General features: G+C 42.2%; 3 long non-coding RNA genes across 14 annotated transcripts in view; 2 read left to right on the top strand and 1 right to left on the bottom strand.

Moving 5' to 3' along the window:
* Window positions 1-4,277: 4,277 nt before the first annotated feature.
* On the bottom strand, window positions 4,278-17,322 carry LOC147357681 (uncharacterized). 2 transcript variants are annotated; one of them, XR_015141507.1, is made up of 4 exons: window positions 17,186-17,322; window positions 14,192-14,292; window positions 7,434-7,613; window positions 4,278-4,678 (listed from the first exon to the last, which is right to left on the bottom strand). It is a non-coding gene; the product is annotated as an uncharacterized LOC147357681 (long non-coding RNA). The 2 variants fall into 2 exon arrangements; XR_015141508.1 differs by lacking the exon at window positions 7,434-7,613.
* Window positions 17,323-17,427: 105 nt separating this feature from the next.
* The window catches only part of LOC147357678 (uncharacterized), a 310,603-nt gene continuing 305,072 nt past the window's right edge, over window positions 17,428-22,958 (top strand). For all 11 annotated transcript variants that reach the window (XR_015141519.1, XR_015141510.1, XR_015141509.1 and 8 more), the window contains exon 1: window positions 17,428-17,633. This is a non-coding gene — a long non-coding RNA (uncharacterized LOC147357678). The remainder of the gene's footprint in view (window positions 17,634-22,958) is intronic.
* Window positions 20,061-22,064, top strand: LOC147357680 (uncharacterized). The gene is made up of 2 exons (XR_015141520.1): window positions 20,061-20,143; window positions 20,221-22,064. It is a non-coding gene; the product is annotated as an uncharacterized LOC147357680 (long non-coding RNA).

Genomic DNA, 22,958 nt, shown 5'->3' with positions numbered 1-22,958 from the left:
CAGGTCCGAGCCTGGCAGTTGGAAGTCTGACCTGGGGCAACTCGCTCAACTATCTGAGCTCGATTTAGTTTCCTGGTATTTAAGATGGGGTATAATTATGCTATAGATCTCCCAAGAGTTTTACTGACCTGACTCTTGCTTGCATTCCAATGTTAACCTTCTTTACCTTCCTTCAAATAGCCTTTGCTCCAGACACACCAGACTACCTGCTAGATCCTAGTCAAGTGATGGTTTGTATTCGTGCCGCCATGCGTTTACCTGCGTTGTTTCTCTCTGCCTGAAATGTTTTCCCTTTCCATGCTCACCTGGCAAACTTCTACCCTTCTTTTTGTCTCATCTCAAGACTTCTCTTTATGAGGCTTTTCATGGGTTTCCCTGCTCTTTACTCTCTCAGCTTTTTCTGCCCATCTCACTGGTATGCCTATATTTCCCTTATTCTATGCTATTTTTAATATCGAGTCTATCTTTTCACATCCAGAATCATCTTTTAGCTTTTCTTTTATATTTTCCATCATTTCCTCAGTCTGCTCTTCTAATTCACTAATTCATTTTTCTTCAAATTCATCTTGCCATTTATTCCATTGACTGTGTTATTTACTTTGGCTTTAGTATTGATACTAACATTTCTTCTTGGGATCTTGTTGATTTCTTGTCTTTGCTTCCTATGGCTATTTTCCCCTCATATCTTCATGCGTATTTTACATTTTGGGAAGGTTTATTTCAGTAGTTCTGCTTCAGGTGTTGTTCTATATGTTGCCTTTCTTCGTAGTAATTACGTCCTCAAATCTAGTTCTTTTGGTTTATGAAGTCGTGTTTCCCTGAGGCTATCAATCAGTCATTTGGTAAGGTGTGTTGGGGAAAGAGGTCACATTCAGGTGTCTGTCTCCATGGATTTAAGGAGAAGGGAATAGATGAGTCTGAGGGCAGAAAGCCCAAGGTCCCTCGAGTCCTACAACTGGAGTTCCACTTTAAACCTGTGAGGTGAATTGGCATGGGCAGAGGGTGGCCTCTGTGGGTTGTGTCTGGTCTGGGTTTGGGAGAGGGGGTGGAGAGCAGATCCAACTGATTTTCATCAACTTTTTTCAAAGATATTTTTTTTTAGAGCGGTTTTAGGTTCACCATAAAATTGAGAGGAAGATACTGAGATTTCCCATATACCTTCTGCCCCTAAACCTGTACATATTCCCCCATTACCAGCATCACTCACCAGGATGAACCTCCATTGACACACCATAATCACCCCAAACCCATAGTTTACCTTAGGATTTACTCTTGGTATGGTATATTTTATGAATTTGGGCAAATGTATAATGACATATATCCATCGTTATAATACCATACAGAATATTCTCCATGCCATAAAAATGCTTTGTGCTCTGCCAATTTTGTCTTTTCCTTTCCTCACCTACTCTTGGCAACCATTAATCTTTTTATTGTCTCCATAGTTTCGCCTTTTCCAGAATGTCATAGAGTTGGAATTACACAATATGTAGCTTTCTAAAAATTAATTTTATTATTTATTTACTTTTGGCGGTGCTGGGTCTTCATTGCTGCATGGACTCTCCTCTGGTCATGGTGCTTGGTCTTCTCGTTGCAGTGGCTTCTCTTGTTGCAGAGCATGGGGTCTAGGTGCATGGGCCTCAGCAGTTGCAGCTCCCAGGCTCCAGAGCAGAAGATCAATAGTTCTGGTGCACAGGCTCAGTTGTTCTGTGGCATGTGGGATCCTCCTGGAGGGACTGAACCTGAGTCTCCTGAACTGGCAGGCAGATTCTTCACCACTGAGCCACCAGGGAAGCCCTAGTATGTAGCTTTTTCATGTTGGCTTCTTTCACTTAGTAATACACATTGTTAGTGCTGAATAATAGTTCATCATCTGGGTGTACTGCAGTATATTTATCCATTCACCAAATGAAGGTATCTAGCTGGCTTCCAAGTTTTTGGCCATTATGAATAAAGCTGCTATAAACATGTGTGTTCAGGTTTTTGTGTGGACATCAGTGTTTTTGACTCTTTTGGATAAATGCCAAGGAATGTGATTGCTGGATCACATGGTAAGAGGGTGTTTAGTTTAAGACACTGCCAAATTGTTTCCCAGATTGGGTGTACCATTTTGCATTCCCACCAGGAGTGTATGAAAGTTCCTTTTGCTCCACATCCTCGCTAGCATTTGGCGTTGTCATTGTTCTGGATTTTGGTTATTCTAATAAATGTATAGTAGGATCTCAGTATTTTTTAAATTTATCAGCTCTTTGCTTGTTCCTGCTCCCAAAGGACTTTTCCCCTATACTGTTAGGTGCTGGCCTGGCTGGACTGTGAAGGAACAGGTGATGGTTTGTCCAAGGCAGTACAGCAGGGAGGTAAGAGCAAAACGCCAGAACTTTCCTCCCACACACTGAGGGGACACCACCTCTGGGTATTGTCAGTTTCAAGGTATAGCTACCCACCTCCTGACACACAACAGATCCAGACTCTGTCCCCAGAGGGCTCACATTTTGTTATTATTACTGTTGTTGATTTCTGACACTTATATGTTCCTCTTGCTTTTATACTTTTTCTTTTCAGTGTTAATTTTGGTGGAAAGGGGGGAAATAGTCAACTATTTTGGTAGAAACCAAAGTTTTATATTTCATGATGCTTGATACCGGAGAAGGCTATGGCACTCCACTCCAGTACTCTTGCCTGGAAAATCCCATGGACGGAGGAGCTTGGTAGGCTGAAGTCCATGGGGTTGCGAAGAGTCGGACTCGACTGAGCAACTTCACTTTCACTTTTTGCATTGGAGAAGGAAATGGCAACCCACTCCAGTGTTCTTGCCTGGAGAATCCCAGGGACGGGGGAGCCTGGTGGGCTGCCGTCTATGGGGTCGCACAGAGTCGGACACGACTGAAGCGACTTAGCAGCAGCAGCAGCAGCATGCTTGATACAGTCTCTACAAATGTATAACTGTCATATTTGTTAGGCAGCATAGTGGTTAAAAACAAGGATTCTGAAATTTGACTGAGTTTTTAATTTTACTTTTAAAAAAGTTATATAAACTGTATAGATATAATTTACATCAGGTAAAATTCACTACTTTTCAGGGTATACTGTGATGATTTTTGTCAAATGATATATACCCATATAATTACATACTGAACATTACCATCAGCCTCAAATTCCCTTGAATGTTTTGCTAGTCAATATCCGTGTTTTTCCCTAGCCCAAAGCAAATACTGATCTGTGTTCTTATACCACATATTAGATTTATGTTTTTCTCTGAAGTTTTATATAAGTGGAATCATACTGCATGTACTCTTTTTGTGTCTGGCTTCTTTCGCTCAGCAGGAGGTTTTGGAGATTCACCCATGTTGTTGTATCAGTAACTTATTGCTTTTAGTTGCTGAGTGGCATTCTATTGTATGAATGACTACAGTTTGTTCATGTATGTTTCTACTGACAGACATTTGGAGTATTTCCTCCTCTTGATTATAATAAATTCCTAGTCTGCCACTTTTTAAACTGGGCAATTAAACTTTCCATTTCAATTTTCCATTGTAAAATGGGGATAATATTGTACCTAGCTTATAAAGCACTCAATAAGTGCTTGTTGTACTTTTTTTGTCTTCCACTTGAGTGTGAAATCTTTGAAAAGAGGAACTAAAGTTTATTCTTTATAACCCCCAGTCCTAGGACAGTGCCCAGCATTCATACCTCCAGTCAATAAGATTTTTTTTTAAGTAAGTTTTAACTAAGACTGTGTATCACACTTCATGTTGGTTGCTAAGGCTATAATCATGTCATGGTCCCTGCTGTCATGCTTCATGCCTAAAGCAAGGGACAAACAAATCAGGTAGCTACAGTACAGTGTGTGAGGGCAAACCCAGGGGCTGAGGGTGTCATCTAACCCAGGCCTGGGAAGGATCAGGGAAGAAAGTGAGGATCAACAAATACACACAGGCTGAATGAGAACTACCTAGCTTAATGGCTGGAGGATGGGAAGAGTGTGAACAGAAATAGTCTGAACAGGCTCAGAGGTAAGAAAGGACATGCCTGCAAAAGGTATATATAGCACATAGGTTTGACAATAGAATGAGTAATGAAACTATTGTAATAAGCCTGGAAAAAAGCTATTAAAACCTGTGGCACAGGTGGGGCTTTAACAGATGAGACCTATTGATGAGGTAGAAACTACTGAATACCTGCTGGAATGTGGTAGGAAATGGGGTGAACTCAAAATGTAGTTAAGGTTCTAATCCCCAGGTGATTAGAAACACAAAATTGTCATTGAAAGTCAGATGTTAGGAGGAAAGCAGGTCTTTTACTTTTTTTTTTTTTGCATGGGTAGTGATGGGCTAAATACCTTTCTGGACATATTGAACATGAGGCAGCAGTGTATACTGCATTGAGGTATTTGTGAGAACTTAGTGGAGATGTCAGAGATGGAGAATGAAATTTAAGTGGAGAGAAGCAAGGGCAGTCCACTCAGTGAACACCTGGCAGAGGACTTGTGGGTGGTGCTCAATCCATCCAGGTTCAGGTATGTCTGGATAGGGCCGCTGATTCATAGGCATCTATTTCCACAAGCTGATAATCTGCATTTGGGAAAGAGGCCTATTGGTGCGGAGAGAAGGGACAAAGTAGCCCATGATCCAGGTCTTCAGAGGTCCCTGGAGCAGCCTCAGTGATTCATGTCTAAGACCTGTGGAGAGAAGGACAAAGAAACTAGTTCTTAGAAACTTAGTTTATTAGTCTCAGTTACAAACAAAATGTTTAGAAGGTATGGGAGAGGAAAGAATGGGACCACGATGAGAGAGCCCTTTTTAAAAAAAGTTTTATTTTGAAATAATTATAGATTTATAGAAGACTTGCAAACATAGTACAAAAAAAATGAGGAGTTCAGCTCCTGGTTAAAAACCTACATGTGATGTTTCAGGCCCACCCATAGGTTAACACAAAGGCACCACGTGGCAAGCCTCACGGGGGTTGCGAGGGGCACTGCTCTCACGGTACTTCCTGCCCATAGCTGCACAGCCGTCTGAAGGGAGCTGCAATCGGGGTCTCAGGCCCCTCCTCCCACTAGTCATGGTGGAGATCTTTCTCATACTTACATTCCTAGCCCAGACACCTTCCTTCCTTTTATCCAAGGCTTTGGTTGAGGTCTTTTTCAGAAACTTCCGCTAAATGCTCTTTATCAGGGGGAAGAGGGAAAAACTTAAAGAACCTTTCCCCACTCTGACTCTGTACCCACCCTCCCCTGGTTCTTTTTCACTCTGAACTTTTCTCACCTCCCACTGCTGGGGCCTTTTGTTCCTTGGGGCTCCCTCAACAGTGAGATGAACTCCATATCCACACGGATTCACCTGACCTTCAACCTGTGCATGGTTCCAGGGGAGTCATCATTTTCTCCCTTATATCATCAGAGTAAGTGATTAAAGGCGTCTTTCTTAAAACTCGTTGCTTTAATCAGCTACTCAGATACCTGACAGCTCAGTGCTGTCTCCCAGCTCAGCTAAAGTCCTGACCATATGCTTCACACCTTGCTTCCTCCAAACGCAGTGCAGGCTTCATGGCATACAACCTGTGTGGTCTCACTGCACCCCATGTTCAGAACGGCCTGTGCCTGGTTTTCTTCTCTGTTGCTGTCTTGAAATCTTTTAAATTTTGAACAAGTGGCCCCAGAGTTTTACTTTACACTTGTTGTTCAGTTGCTTAGTCGTGTCTGACTCTTTGTGACCCCATCTATTGCAGCACTCCAGCCTTCCCTGTCCTTCACTATCTCCTGGAGTTTGCTCAAACTCATGTCCATTGAATAGGTGATGCCATCCAGCCATCTCATCCTCTGTTGCCCCCTTCTTCTAACCTCAGTCTTACCCAGCATCAGGGTCTTTTCCAATGAGTCAGCTCTTCACATCAGCATCAGTCCTTCCTATGAATATTCAGGGTTGATTTCCTTTAGGACTGACCGGTTTGATCTCCTTGCTGTCCAAGGGACTCTCGAGAGTTTTCTCCAGCACCACAGTTGGAAAACATAATTTCTTCGGTGCTCAGTCTTTTGTATGTTCCAACTCTCACATCCACACATGACAACTGGAAAAACATGGCCTTGCCTATATCCACCAAATTACGTAGCCAGTCCTGTCCCAATGTCAACATCTTACATGACTGTGGCACATTTATCTAAACTGAGAAGCGGACCTACTATTAACTAAACTACAGGCTTTACTTGGATTTTACCAGTTTTTAAAAAGTTACTAATTTCCTTTTTCTGTTTCAATACATCCCAAATAATATATTATTTGGGATAATGTATTGGTTACCATATCTATTTTCTTTTAATCTGTGACATTTATTTGGTCTTTTCTCTTTGACTTCAAAACCTTTGAAAGTGAAGTGAAAGTGTTAGTCACTCAGTAGTTTCCCACTGTTTGTGACCCCATGGACTGTAGCCCACCAGGCTCCTCTGTCCATGGAATTCTCCAGGCAAGAATACTGGAGTGGGTTGCCATTTCCTTCTCCAGGGGATGTTCCCTACCTGGGGATTGAACCCGGGTCTTCTGCATTGCAGGCAGACTTTTTACCGATTGAGCCACCAGGGAAGACATAAAAAAAGAGTTGCCCAGTTATTTTGTAGAATATTTCTCCATTTCGATTGGCCTCATGTTTTCTCTTGATTAGACTGAGGCTATGGATTTTGGGGAAGACTATCATAAAGGTGAAGTACCCTTATCACAACACGTTAGGAGGTACACGGTATCAATGTGACTTATTTCTGGTTTAGTCTTGACCACTTAGTGAGGGTGGCATCTGCCAGGTTTTCCCACCATGAAGTTACTATACTGCTCGTCCCATGTCCCATACACTATTTGTTAGAAGCAAGTCACTAAATCCAGCCCACATTCAGGGGAGGGGAATTAAACTCCATTCCTGGAGGGAGAACAAGCAAACAATTGGTGAACAAGTATAAAAACCACCTCCGTAGTGAATAAATACTTGTTGGAGACACTTGGAGACTGTACAAATATCCTATTTTTCTTTAATGCTTTGCTCACTAATATTAGCATCTATCGGTGATCTTGCCTGCAGCAATCATTAGCCTGGTGGTGGTGGTGTTCTAATGGTGATCTTTTATTTCAGCAGCATGGGCATCACCTGAGAACTTGTTGGAAATGCAAATTAGCAAGTCCCACTCCAGACCTATCAAGCAGGAAACTCCAGGGGTGGGGCCCAGTAATTGGGTTTAACGAGCGCTGCAGGTGATTCCAATGCCCACTAAAGTTTGAAAAGCCCTGATTTCGGGGAATTCTTTACTAACTACATGAACATTCTAATTATTTATAGGAACATGAGACCCAATGAAATCATGATCTTTCCTTTAGTTCTCAAAGGTTGCTCTATGGATGAAGGAAGGCTAATTGTTTAATTCAATTTAATCAACATGTAAGGAGTGTCCATACCTGCTGATCCAAGGTAGGTGATACCAGTGAAGGTAGATCAAGGACTCATAAATGATGAGGGAAGGAGGGGCTGGGAAGAGGCTGAAAAGTTTGGCTGGGCCAGGTGAGGAAGGTAGCTCTGAAGTCTTGGGATCGACTTCCTGCTGGTTGTAGAGAACTGGTGTGCTGTGGATTGACAACCTAGGGGACCCAGAGCACAAATTACATCTGAGTCTCCTCAGAAGGAATTGGTCTAGAAACATGGTTAATAACACAGCCTTTGGAGTGATATAGTCTGGAGTTCAGATGCTATTTCTTCTATTACTGTGCTATTTTGAACTTGTTGTTCTCTGTTAGCCTCAATTCCCTCATCCGTAAAAAAGATGATAATAGCCATGTTGACGGAGCACTTACTATGTGTCAGGCACTTCCCTAAGTACTGGACATGAACTTACTCATTTACTTGTCATGATGGCTTTCTGAAATTAGTAACATTATTATTCCCATTTTACAGAGAGGCAACTGAGATGTAGGGGGAAATTTTCACAGAGATATTAAGCAGGGCAAATGGGATTCAAATGCAGGCTGCCTTGTCTCTGGAGCCTGTTTCTTAACCTGCCTGACCTTGTAGGATTTCTGTAAAGTTCAAAGTTAAGTCATGTATGGAAAGTGTTCAGTGCAGTATTCCACCCACAGGGAGTCTTTGCAAGTGGTAATGGTGAGTGGTGATAACGCAGGTGTGAAGAAAGTAACTGACAACACGGCGTCAGTCAGGCTCTCCTGCCCCACTCTCTCACAGCCTCATAACTTCTTATGTTTTGTAAACAGTGATATTGCTGACCTTGGTAGCACTGAGCCTGTGCGCCCACTTGGCCATGGGCCACTTTTGTCTGCCTTAGTATATCAGAAGTCTTTGAAGACTCCCAGTTGCTGCTGCCCAGAGAGTAAACATGTCTGCAGTCCCCACAGCTCCTTGAGTCTTTTTTCATTTTCCTGGGTCGCACCTTATCTACCCTGGGATCAGTGAACAGTGTGACCGGCAAGACAGCAGGAGTACCAGGTGGATCTGTGGCCACCGAGGGGCCCTGATTGGAGTAGCGAACTTCCTGTTATCTCTGGCTGTCTGGTTGGGTCTCCTGTATGCCTTAGGGCTGTAATTGTCTCTTGTCATCTCTGTTCATAGGATCCGTAGGGGATCTGACCTTCCCTAAAGATGAGCCAGCTCTAAATGCACCTGGGGTGTGAAATCTGAGAAATTATGAAAAAAGGCAGCACCATGAAATCACCCAGGATTCAGGAAATCCTGGGCCTATTTGTATCCCTCAGCCTATGTGACCATGGGTAAGGGTTCTGCTACCTTGATTTCAGTTTCCCCATTCACGAGAGAAGGAGGTCGAATCTCAAGTTTCCTCTCACCTCCATGAGGAAAAATGGTATCCAAGAATGCTATAGAGTCCCGGGGAACTTCTCTTTCTGACCGTGGCTGTCCATCTCACTGGAGAATTTGGCCTTTAGGTATTTGGGTAGGTCTTTCTTCCTGGATTGGGGTTTTCATGGTGGCTCAGATGGTAAAGAATCTGTCTGCAATGCAGGAGACCCATGTTCAATCTCTAGGTTGGGAAGATCCCTTGGAGAAGGAAATGGCCACCCACTCCAGTATTCTGCCTGGGAAATCCCACAGACAGAGAAGTCTGGCAGGCTACAGTCCATGGGATCGCAAAGAATTGGAAGCGACTGAGTGACTAACACTTTCACTTTCTTTTTCTTCCTGGATTATATGCCAGTGTCAACATATTTAGTTAATGTTTAGTAAACATTAACTAAATTAGAATTTAGTTTCCTCCTGAAATTCTAAACCTCTAATTTATGGAAGCTATATGTAACCATACCAATGTAAATAATGTTCACACCTCATTCATTTGAATTCAGAAAGTTCAGGATTAGGGTGAACTTATACTACAATAGTGCTAAATTTTTCTTTTAGATTGTTTTTGAAGAATGACCAAGCTTGTGAAAAAAATGAAAGGAATCAAGAAGAAATAGCTGAACCACCTTAAAATGATCCAACCCTGTAATGTGTGAAAAATTGTTTTTTTTCCATTTAAACAAAACACTAGAAGCCACTTCAAATTCTTATTTGTAAAAGAGTGAGGAAATAATGTAATTAAATCAAGGAACTTATTAAATGTGCTCTTTTAGTCATTCAAGCAGGGTCTGAAAGAACCCACACTAAGCAAGCCTTAGTTTGGAGTTCCTGTAAATTCTTGAAAGAAATAGTGTATTTATCCTCATAGCTTCTGTAATTGCTATTTGCCTGATGTAAAGAACAGGGGCAATCCCTGATATTTAGGACAATTAATGACATCTGGAAGATACAAGTTTCTGGTCTCCCCACAGTGGCCTTAGACTTCTTTAAGGTCTCCTAATGGCCACACTGCTTTTCCAAGTCTTTCTTCCCCTCATAGATGGGATGGCCCAGCCGCCTCTCAGAGATTGGCGGTGGTGAGAACGATTTTCACCCCATTTATCTCTTCAATATCAGCAATTGCTGTGTGTTCCTGACAGCAATGGATGTCATGCTGGGTAATCCTCTTCCCGTCGTGAAGGGACCTAACCAATTACCAGTGAAGTATTCATGAAAGATCCAAGGGGGAAAGGTAGCTAATGATGCCTTTTATCAGATCTACCAATACATAAGAAAGTGCACTTTGGAGAAAATAGAGTTGTTTTTACTCCTTACAGGTAAAGTTGTGTTATGTTTCTGAATGTGTATGTGAATGTATATGTTTTAAAACGTTTATCAGTATTAATATTGGGTTGGCTGAAAGTTTGTTCTGGTTTTTCTGTAAGGTAGTGTGGAAAAACCTGAATAAACTTTTTGACCATTTTTTTTTCACTTAATAAATAAATTCACTTTAAGGGCAACATTCAGCTTGCTACAGAATTATGAGAGAATTTTAAAAAATAGACTTGTAACTTACTTTACATTTCATCGTTGCAGTCCTACCATCCCTCTCCTCATGGAAGTCACAATCGTCTTTTGAAACAGAAAACAGATCATAACCTATCCTTCCTTAAAAATCCTCCCACGGCATCCCACAGGATTTAGGATACAATTTGAACTTGAGCCTCACCATAGCCTTCAAGGTCCTGCATGATCCAGCCTCTGCACACCTCTCCAACCTGCTCTTGAGCCAGCTCATCTGTGGTCTGGCTCACTGCCCTTCTATCTGGCATGCAAGCAAGCTAAGCCTGTGCTTTTCTCAGAGCCTGTGCACCTGCTGGTCCTGCTGCCTGCAGACCACCCTCATTTCTGAAGTGGGAATGTTCCCATCTAGTCGCTCTGCTTCACTTCTCCTTGTTTGATGATCTTCAGAGTATTTCTCACCTTCTGAAATTGTCTCCTTTGTTCATTTGTTTAATGTCTGTCTTCCCCTCAATGTTAGCTTCATGAGAGAGGACTCTCATCTCTCTAACCCACCACTGAATGCCCAGCACCTGGCAAAATATCTGGCTGCTAACAGGTGCCCCATCTAGTTAACCTTTGAATAACATGGGTTTGACTTCCTGGGTCCATGCACCCACAATTTTTTTCCTATAGTACTACACAATCTTCAGTTGGTGGAGTGAATATGGAAGAACCACATGTATGGAGGGCCAGCTATAAGTTATATGCAAATTTTCTACTGCACCCCTAACTCCCACACTGTCTGAGGGTCAACTGTATGTATTTTTGAATGACTAACAGAATTAATGGGCCCAATACTCAGCTGCTGTATTTGTCTGCTATGATATTCCTGGTCTAGTTTTTCTTTTTTGTATTCTAACTAAACTTCGGAGGAAGTATTAGTTGACCAACCAAATAAGAGTCAGTGCTATGAGGGTGATGGAAATCTGGCTAAGACTGAGTGAATCAGGTTAGAACAGGTATTTAGGATGCAGGAGACTATGATACAAAAGTGAATCTTTCATCCTAAAGAGACTTGGGTGTCTGGGAGTTTACTGAAAGAAATATTTGCTGGACAGTGAAGGGTTATATGTGTGTGCATTCTAAACTGAATGAATGATGCCACAAACATGGGGGCCTCTGGGAACTTCCTTTAGCGGACAAGTCCATTAATTGAATTTCTAAAATGCTTCCTGCCTCTTTTCTGACACTTCTGTTTTCATTGACAGCTTTAGTTAAGGTTCTCTTTGTCCCTCTTCTGAAGGAGATGGTAAGTATCATTCTTAAAAGCAAGTTCAACTATGAAAATCCCTTGCTTGTCGCTCGTTGGAGAACTGGGGGATCCCAGCCTGGGGCTGTGGAGTCTGCACATCAGTTACCATCAGATGGGATAAAAAGTGTGTTTGCTGCCCTGCTAATTGACTGTTAGTCCTTTGTGGCTATTCCCATTGTGGACGTTGACCCTTCTTTACGTCTGCTTGCCAAAGACAATTCACTCATATGTCCGCCTCCCCTGCCAGAAGTCCCAGACTTACCAATTCTTGCCAATCAGAACAGAGTAGCAGAGTAGTAGAAAGTATTTATTATTCGACCTAGAAACTAGAGATGTTAGGAAATGTTATCAGCCCTATAATATGTGTGGGAATCATGGTACAAGAACTGAATAACATGTCTTAGTCCAATAGATATGTTTAGAAAAAAGGCTTATGTAAGATGTCTCCACAGACAAATGAAGCAAGTCTACAAATGTGATTTTTGCCCTTAATCTGAAGATTTTCCTTCAATGAGTTCTTATTTGACAATTTTTATTTTTAAGAAATCATTTTTGTTTTTATTTTCATCTTTGAATTTTGTGAAATATAGCACTTCTCCATAAGAAGATAAAAATCTTCTATGTAAATACAGTTCCAAGGGTATCTCTTATATTTATGGATATCCTTCTCTATCTGGGCATCAGTAGGTGAGAGTAAAACTCAAATTACATAAATACTATATGTCTGTAGATCAGGGCTTCCCAGGTGACTTGGTGGTAAAGAATCTGCCTGCCAAGCAGAAGACATGAGTGCAGTCCCTGGGTTGAGAAGATCCTCTGGAGAAGGAAATGGCAACCCATTCCAGTATTCTTGCTTGGGAAATCCCATGCACAGATGAGTCTGGTGGGCTACAGTCCATGGCCTCACAAAAGACTTAGACATGACTTAGCAACTAAACAACAACAACTTTATGTCTTTAGATAGGCATTTACAAAGTTTGTGACCAATGGAACACATTTTCCAAGGTATTAATATATCACAAAAAATGTGTAGTGCACAATTGTTACATTTACTGTAATAGAACATCCATAGAAAGAGGGACTTTGTCTTGTTTACTGCTGTATTTTTCCTGTATCAAAATAGAGACTGGAACATAGAAGGCACCCAAAATATTTAAATTGTCATATTTAAGTTAAACAGCTTTCTTTACTGCTTGACTTCTCAGTCTTATTATATTAATAGCATAGCTCCAAGAGGAGGACTTGGCATGCCTTATTTCCTAAGCTTATTTGACCATGGGCCACCCTAAGATATATCTATTAATATCTATTGGAACAGTGTTTCATAAAATAAAATTTGGGAAGTGTTGGATTAAAAGAACAGGTAAAAATTTCTGACAAAAGGGATATTTGACTTAAAAAGCTAAATCTACAATTTAAGTTCTCTTCCAAGCTTTGGCTGACCTGTGTTTTTCATCTTTGTAAATAGGAAGAATGAAGAAGAGAGTAGAGGAGAGAAAGAAAGATTTGAGATGGAAAAGGGGGCAGTCCTTTGGCTGCAGGAAAAAAAAAAAATTCAGACTGCTGTGAAACTGGCCAGCAGATAAATTGACAACCAGAGGTTTCTCATGGAGCCCAACGATAGCAATTGTCTGTAGAGTGGCTTTATCCTGTAAATGTTTGCTTGAAGTCTATTGCTTGATTGCTGTGGCCAGGCAGGCCAGGGATCATTGATAACTGGGTCTTTCCTTTCTTTTTTCATGTGGGTCCCTCCACCCCTGTTTTGTGCTCTGGGACACTCATTAATGGATAGTCTGGGTTCATCACTGTAGAGAAACTTAAGGACAGAGAGTGAGTGGGTGAGACTGCTGATTGTGGAGGCAAGTTGTTGGGTTGATAGAGAGTATCCTGAGTGGTCTTGGACCTGTTGTTTGACTTCTCTGTGTTTCAGTTTCCTCCTCTAAAAGATGGGAACGACAACAGTATTTATCTCATAAGACTAGGGAGGGGAAATAAGATGAAACATATAAAAACTAGCTGTAATTATTGGTATCATTGATATTTTTGTGAGCTCAGTGAACTCATAACTTATATTTCAGTTTTAAAACAAGTATATTTCTAAGAACTCTGCATACAGTATTTTGTAAGTTATTTCTTTTAATGCAATGCATATTTTACAAAATACTTCCTTTGGGGAAGCTGATGCATGGTTTTGAAAGTGGGCATGCTGTGAGAAGCAGAGGGTCTGTGAGAAGAGAGTTTCTCTTGCAAATGGGAACTGTCCCATTCACCTCCTATTACTGGTTCATCTCTCTAAAGAAAATAAAGAATGCTCAATCTGGGTGGGAAAGCAAAGAAAAATTCAGACTCTTGCCCCTCAAGCTAGTTGCTCAGTATCCCATCTCAATTTCATTTTTCTACTCACTTCTATCATGTTCAATAAATTTCAGAGCCAAAAGTCTACAATTCCAACTGTCCAGGCTCTGCTCTACTGTGTGAATAACATGCAGCACAGCAGGAAATAATAAGTCCTTTCCACACACCATTCTTTAAAACAAGGTGGGCAAAGCTGTCTCTTACTTGGTATGTGCCCCTGGGCTCCTAGGTCATGATTACATTTGTCAACTGGCCTCTCTCTGTCCTGAGGGCTCAGCTCATCAACCCAGAGGAACTCTTTCAACCTGTGAAAATAAAAACATAGATAGCTGACCATGTGCAAAGTTTAAATTACGATTATTTTACAACAAAGCAGACAGTTTAAGCTCAATTTTGTACTTATCTTGCAAACACTATAGCCCAAGTACCTAGCACAGTGCCTGGCACATAGTAGGCACTCAGTACATTTTAAATAAAGAAATAGTGAATTGAAAATTTGCTGCTGCTGCTGCTAAGTCGCTTCAGTCGTGTCCGACTCTGTGCGACCCCATAGACGGCAGCCCACCAGGCTCCGCCGTCCCTGGGATTCTCCAGGCAAGAACACTGGAGTGGGTTGCCATTTCCTTCTCCAATGCATGAAGTAAAAAGTGAAAGGGAAGTTGCACAGTCGAGTCTGACTCTTAGCGACCCCATGGACTGCAGCCTATCAGGCTCCTCCGTCCGTGGGATTTTCCAGGCAAGAGTACTGGAGTGGGGTGCCATTGCCTTCTCCAAAAATTTGCTACCGCTTTAAAAGTATAAAGAAGATTGGGAATGCAAATTGATAGAGCCACTATGGAAAACAGTATGGAAATTACTTTAAAAACTAGGAATAAAACTATTATATGACCCAGGAATCCCACTGCTGGGCATATACCCTGAGGAAACCATAGTTGAACAAGACTTATGTACCCCAGTGTTCATAGCAGCACTATTTACAATAGCTAGGACATGGAAGTAACCTAGATGTCCATCAACAGATGAATGGATAAAGAAGTTGTGGTACATATACACAGTGGAATATTACTCAACTATAAGAACACACTTGAGCCAGTTCTAATGAGGTGGATGAACCGAGAGGCTATTATACAGAGTGAAGTAAGTCAGAAAGAGAAAGACAAATATCGTATATTAATGCATATATATGGAATCTAGGAATATAGTATTGATGATCCTACTTGTAGGGCAGCAAAGGAGACACGGACATAAAGAACAGACTTTTGGACACAGTGGGGGAAGGAGAGAGTAGACGAGAATAGCGTTTGAGAGAATAGCATTGAGATATATACATTATCATTTGTAAAATAGCCAGTGGGAATTTGCTATATGACTCAGGGAACCCAAAGCTAGTGTTCTCTGACAACCTAGGGGGTGGAATGGGGAGGGACGTGGGAAGGAGGTTCATGAGGGAGGGGACATATGTATACCTATGGTCAATTCATGTTGATGTATGGCAGAAACCTTCATAATATTGTAGAGTAATTATCTTCTAATAAAATTTTAAAAACCACAAAAAAAGGAGAACAAAACCACGACCCTAAACTCCATGTCCAGATAACTACCACTGCCACCATATGAGTAATATATAAATAAAGTGAAAAAAATAAAACAGAAATGATTGAAGGAAAGTGCTGTCATATCCCCAGTTTGGCCCTCATCCCATATGCCCAAAGGTAATCATTATAAACAGTTTATTCAGTGATTCTTTCCCCAAAGCAATTATTTGTGTAAGAGCACAGGTGAATACACGGGCCACATTATTTACATAACAGACTACAGACATTAAAGAGCAGAAGTTTCTAAGGTGGGATCCACTGACAGCCAACACAAAACTCAGATGCCTTAGACACACCTGGTTTGCTTATTAACAATAATAGGTTCCAGTAGTTGAGGTGATTTGGTTGGTCTGGGCAGGCCCAGGAATTTGCATTTCATCAAACACCTCCAGTGAAGTAACTCTAAAACTGAAGGATCATTACTCCTGAAGGATCAACTAAAGTTCAAGGTGGTGGAGGCTTTACCACCGATCCCTTCCCATTATGGTGGAATCCTTAGCCAATTGTGAGTAAAACCAGATCCCTGATCTGTTGCCAGGTGCACCCTTATCTTACCAACCTGCTTTCTTCTTATTCTATTGAGGAATTTTCTAGGAATATGTCTTCTACAATATTGGCTGAATTTATTGTTCATTGTAATTGACATGGTTATTGACTATAAATAATTCTCAGTCTTTCTGCCCCCAACTCCTCAGTTTATGTCCAATTTATTCTTTCTAGGTATAGCTCTGGCCATTCCTATTCTGGAGTTTTCTGCTGTACAGATCCATGCAATGTTGGAATTTCAAGTATTTGTTTTTTGTTTGACATCACCTTCTGAAAAACGCCTGCTTGTTATTACTGGGGGAACATCTTTGTCCTTCTGTCTCTTCCTTTCATTCTTATCTGCTGGACTGAAGCCCAAGTCTGGGCCTGGGTCTCTTTGATGTTCTGCACTGTGCTAGTGGAACTTTGTGCTAGTGGAAAGTTTTCCTGGATTGCTAGGCAGAAGAGGACAATCTCTAGGTTTAGTGATATCTGAAACATTATATCCAATTGTGTGGAGGTCATGGGCTTCAAGTGTGACACTATTAAATATGGTCATAATTGCTGGAGCCCAGGTTTTTTTTCCCCTCTGTTCAACTCATTGAGGACTGTCTCTGCTTGAGTTGGTTAGACATCAGGTAATGAGCAGGAAGGAAGGTAAAGGGGTAAGATCAGGCTCAGAAGACATCTAACTTTTCTATACAAACTATCAACATAAAAGGGGATATATCTTAGCAAAGGAGCATGACCCACCAGGATCCACGCGATCAAAGAATGCTTTCTCCAATAAGACTTAGAGTGGAGAAGTGACACAGCCGATTTATGTTGAAAAGGAACACTCTGATTACCACGTTGTATGAGGGCCAGGATGGAAGCAGGGGCCAGTTGGGTGCCATCTCAGTGAGACATGAAGAGGTGATGGTGGCTGACACCAGGGTGCCAGCAACAGGGTATCAACAGATAGCTGGTGTCAACCCAGAAACTGCCTGACTTCCTGATGCACGCAGCTGCCTGAAATTCACGGACCATCAAATTCACCCAGGTCACATTTCAGTTGCACATCAAAAGTGTTACTGACCTTTCTGAGTCCGTCCTCGATGAAGGTTCTCCTGACTGGTCCCATATGAGCCTATTGAATGAGACCAAGATTTGTTCAGAACAAAGGAAAGCTGTGTTTTTCAGTGAAAGAATGGACAGGGGTAAGCTCGCCCCCTGGAGTACCCTTTCTCCCTGGCAGGCTGTGGGCCGGGCTGCTTTATGGAGTTCAAGTGTTGGGCGGGGCGATGGGGCGGAGCTCCGGCAGCGCAGGGGCAGTTTGCCAGCAGTGTCTGCACACAGCCCGCTGCCGCCACGGCCATCTTGAATTGCAGTGTTGAGCGCAGAGCTTCTGCATACGGTCCCAAGCTAAGAAGCAGGCACAGCTCTTTGGCGTTGGGCACTCTTGTCTGAAGTACCTGGTGGGAGGCCTCTTCACGCAGTATCCTGTGGTCAAGTGAAACTACAGGAAGCACGAAAAAAAAAAAAAGGTTAGACTTTGTTCTACGTTAATTTCCTGGGAACTGTGAATGGGCTTTGCCGGTGACAAACCCCTCCTTGGTTTTTCATCCCGCTCCTCACCCTAGAAAGGCACTGAGGGGTGCCAGTCCATCTTCTATAACTGCTTAGCTGGTCTGGGGAACCGTCATAACACTGAGTGGAGGAGCAGAGCTTCTCCAGCTGCCTTTACATGTACTTGGTTGTCACAGGCCTCCGTCCTGTTAGCATCGCTAAGTGACCATCATTTGCAGTTTTCGGAAACTCTAGCTACTTGGAGACAGAGAACAGACAGTTTAGGATGCAAGGCCCAGATGTTATTAATAGCAAGAGAATAATGGTCACACATTCCATTTTTCCTAGAAATGAAGGTATCGGAACTCGAATTGACTTTCTAGGAGAAAGTCATTCTAGCCATTCTGTTCCCTTAAAACTTACTAAAGCCTGAAACTGGTGTGGAGCCTATATAGTGGCTGACTGACCAAACATTAATTTTTCAGCTCCTTTAGTGGATTATAGTAGCTGCTAACTGCCTCTAGTAACCTCAGTTGATAAAGAATCACCCAAGGTTTGCCTCACACGTGGAGAGAGGAGAGGTCAGGTGATGGGTGTTTCCTGTTCTTGCCTGAAGCTCACAGGGCTTCCGGATAATGGGGTTCCTTGTCTTGCAAGCAGCTTGCAGGGTTCCCCAGCCCACTTCAGAGAAACTAGTGCTGACTGGAAGAGGTCAAGTTACTGGTCCTGTACCTACCTTGGAGTAACATTTTCACATGTGGGCACCCTGGTACCTTTTCCTGAAATCTGATGGAATATCCCTGATCCATTTTGTCAGGTGGTCCTCATTACCTGGCTTTTCTCCAGTCTTGCCTCTTGGCTCACAGGACTGACCACTCTTTTCCAAAATGGAAAGTGACTATAGACAACGCTACTGTTGATTCCTGGGGGTCAGTAAGTAGGGGCCAAAGCCTTGGTGTGGCCACTACTGCCTTGTACAGGGGACAAGAGGACAGCACTATTGGCAAGATAGTGGGTAAGACTGCCAGGGCTCCCTCTCATCCCCAGGTCGGCCCCATCCTAGGCATCTGGTATTGTGGGAAGGCCCCACAGAGGCAGTAGGCGGGCATGCATTTGTTCCAGTCTCCAGTTCCCAATGATGCCATAGTGTGATCTCCTCCAGGGGCTTCAGTCCAGATGACTCTGGGGGCTATGCTGTGCATGAACCACAGTCAGATATCAGGTTGCTGGGCAGAGTTGCTCTGAATTTGGCTGAAGGCTGCCATTGTGCTAACCCATCAGAATGTACTCAAAGATCAGAGTCAGTCATCCTCATGTGAACCTCCCAAAGCATCCACTATCCTTCTGCTGGAGCCAGGGCCAGCCTGAAACCGAGTAGGTAGGTACAGGCAAAAAGGCCAAGGAGTGTCCCTTCATGGATGCCAAAAATTTTCTTACCAACCCTCCCAAATCAGGCCCCCAAAGGGGTCCTTCTGCCCAGTGTCATTTGAACCAATAGAACAAGACTGAATTTGGTTCAGAAACACAGGAAAGTTTTATTCTTTGATCAAAGAATGGAGAGGTGCAAGCTTGCATTCTAGAGCACACAGTCCCTGAAGGACTATTGGTGGAGCTGCTCTATAGGATTCTTGTCAGTGGGGAGGAGGTGGAGATCTGATAGGTCAGGTGTAGCTGTGCTCTCAGCTCCAGATTGCAATGCTAAGCACAGTGTCTCAGAGGTGTTGGGTGCAGCCCCTTTGCACTGAGAACTCTGGTCTAAAGGGCTGGGTGCAAGGACTCTGCAAGCAGCACATCATGAGCAAGTGAAACTAAGCACAAAGGAAAAAAAAATGTTGGGCTTGATTATCCACATTCTATTTTTATTTCCTGGGAATTGTTAATGGGTTTTGCAAGTGACAAAGGCACTTTGTCACAAGATCTCCTGAGACCTTCCTCTAACAAGTTGCACAACATCTGGACAAGAGCAAAACATCTGGTACCCACAGTTCCCAAGTTGTTCAGATCATTTGAATTCACAGTTTGCAGTTTTTGAGCTACGTTCTTGCCTGGACAATCCCATGGACGGAGGAGCCTGGTAGGCTGCAGTCCATGGGGTCGCTTGAGTCGGACATGACTGAGCATCTTCACTTTCACTTTTCACTTTCATGCATTGGAGAAGGAAATGGCAACCCACTCCAGTGTTCTTGCCTAGAGAATCCCAGGGACGGGGGAGCCTGGTGGGCTGCCGTCTATGGGGTCACACAGAGTCGGACACGACTGAAGCAACTTAGCAGCAGCAGCAGCAGTATAGTCCTGTGGAGCTGTGCAGTTGAGAAGTGTCATAGTAAGGTGAGGAAACCTGATCTCTTGCTGTGTTCCCATCCCTGACTTGCTGTACACCATCATAAGGCCCCTTGTCTGCCCCCAGCCTCTGGAGGAGATGCTTTCTGAGGATCCTTCCACCTCTGACAGCGTGCAGTTCTCATTTTACTCAGACCCAGGCTCTTTGGTAAGGATTCTGGGAAGGATTTGGACTGCAGCAACTGTTTTCTCTTTTGTCATTTATTTAAATTTCTATTTTAAAAGTGAGAAAAACCTCCCTGAGAACCTGCATCTCAAGTTTAAGAGTGATCAACTGCACTCAAATGGGTCACTTTGGAAGATCTTACTCGATATTCTTTATCAGAGAACAGTCAACCCAATTCTACTTGGAACTTCACGGCAGCAAAGTCCTTGGGATGGAAAAAGCATTTTCCTTTCCCTTTTCATCTGGTTCAGGCCCTGGAGGATTCAAGAACATCTGTGAGCCTACCTTGGGATATGGCTATTTATACTGCTGGTTCCTCCTTGGAAGTGATTGGAAATAATCTCAGAATGCCTTAGTATCTTCTCCAGTTTCTGCCCATCACAAATGAAAAACATGCAGTTCTGAGAGATGCTAACTGCTGCCTCCATGCTTGTGTGTGCCCAGGTCTGCCCAGGATAGGTGCCTGTGGATTGGTGAGCTGAGGTAGCCAGGGGTAAACATTAAGGGAGCCTGCCTTCTGGACATTTCTTGGGAGAGTTTCCTCCTGTCCACTCAAAATAGGCAGCAGTGGTGTGGCTTGCACCAGAAAACATCTTTGGAAATGCATTCTGCAAATTGTGGAGGCCAAGTTCCCCAGAGATCAGAGGTCATAGCTAATGAGGACATCTTTAGCTTGAGCCAAGTCCATGTCTCTTAAACATGCCCCAATGAGTTTGCAGTCTAGTCAGTGTTGACTGAATAGTGAGGGGACCAGGAAAGTACAGTGATTCAGGCTTCCCAGTACTTACCCTAGATGGCTCAGTGGTCAGACCTCCCCAGAATTCACAGGTTCAGAACACCCATGTAACTGAATAGCAATTGACACTTAGGCTTTCACTTTCAATTTTTTTAATTAAAAAAGTTTATTGAATAAGTTTGGTATGTAACATCATGTAAGTTTAAGAGATATGGTATGTTACTTTGATACATTTATATATTATAGGATTGCTGATATAACTATATATAATATTATTATACTATATTATTGTCTGTATTCATTATACAGTACATTAGCTCTTTGACTTTACTGTTGATTACAAGTTTGTACCCTTAAACATCTTTTATCCATCACCCTTCATCCCTCATTCCCTGGTAACCTCCATTTTACTCTCTGTTTTTTATAGGTTTAACTTTTTTATATTCCTCTAGTGATATCATACAGTACTTCTAAGTAACATTTAATGAGCACTTCTGCACAGCACTTTACCTGATCACTCACTTATCCACACCTTGAGGCAGGCATTATTATTCCATTTACAGATGAGGACGCTAGGATTTGGAGGTACTAAAGTCATGCAGTTGTTTATTGGCAGAGCGTGGATGGTCTGACTCAACAGTCTAATTGCGATGCATAGAATGTGCATCACCTAACCAAAACCAGCTGCCTCTGAGCTCCCTCATGGTTAGCTTATTGCAGAGATGTTCCTTGAGACCTGAGAGCAGAATGAAGCCACATGAGAGCCAGTGATTAGCAGTGGGTCCAAATGATGTCAACCTAGTGAGGAGTTTGTGGGGGGTCAAAGCAGTTTTGTCTTCAAATACATTTGCCTCATAGAACAAATCTTTTTCTTAGAATTAAAATAATTCCTCTCTATTCTAATTTCCCTGATTTTCATTTCTAACTTTATTCCCTTTACTCAGGAGTAAATAAGCTGGTGATTTACCTATTTCATCATTATTTTTCCCCAAAGAAATAGCTCTTGGAGTTGTTATTTCAACTCCGAGCTTATTTTCTAATTTATTTCTTCATTTTTATTAGTTCCTTCTGTTTTCCTTAGAATTATTTCATTTTTTTAAAATTCTTCAATTCAGTGTTTCATTAGGCTTCATTCTTGTTCAATAATATAAGTTTTTATGACTGTGTCTTTCTATGTGCATTGTTTTGGCTATATTACAAGATTCAAATATGTAGAGATTTCAGGATTCTTCATGGAATAACCTGGATTCACTGAGATCCACTTTGTGCCAGATACTGTGCTAGTGGGTGGAGATATGACCTTAGAAATCCCTGCTCTCAAGGAGATAATTCAAGTGGGGAAAATAAAATGAATAAGTAAAAAAATAATATCAGACAATGATAGGTGCTATGAATAAAATAAAGTGTAAGGAGAATGTGGAGGAGGTGCTATTGTATAAAGAATGTAGAGGAAAGGACTCTTTGATATGCTGATAGTTTAACAGAGACCTAGAAAAAGTGAAGAGTCAATGAAAAGGGAAGGAATATCCCAAACGTAGGGAACGGCACATGCAAATACCCTGATGCAGGAACATCCTTGATTTGTACTAGAATCCCTAAGGAGGACAGTATGACAGAAAACACGGAGGGAGAAGTGGATGGAGGAGACTGGAGGGATTGTAGAAACAGCTCATGTGCATCAGTATAAGCTGAGGCAGGGGTTGTGGATAAGATTAGAAACACGATAGGAAGCTATTAGAGGGTTTTGAGCTTGGGAGTGATGTGATCTAACTTACGGTTATTGATTGATTGGTTGACAGTTGGCTTTATTGAGGTATAAAACTCTGTCATAAATTTTGGCAAATATGTATACTGATATAAACATAATCAATATTTTCCATACCTCAAAATGTCTACTTGTGCCCTTTACAGTCAATACCCGTTCTCACCCCCAGGCTCAGGCAACCACTGATGTGCTTTCAATGACTGTAGATTTATATTTTCTAAAATTTTACAGAAACAGATCCTAGAGTCTTTTGTGCCTCTTTCACTTAACATAATGCTTTTGAGTTTCATCCAGGT

Source organism: Bos grunniens, chromosome 15 (assembly GCF_055505025.1).
Source record: "Bos grunniens cultivar Pamir isolate PY7600 chromosome 15, Bosgru_T2T1.0, whole genome shotgun sequence".
Lineage (NCBI taxonomy): Eukaryota > Metazoa > Chordata > Mammalia > Artiodactyla > Bovidae > Bos > Bos grunniens.
This window is presented reverse-complemented; position numbering and strand designations above follow the sequence as displayed.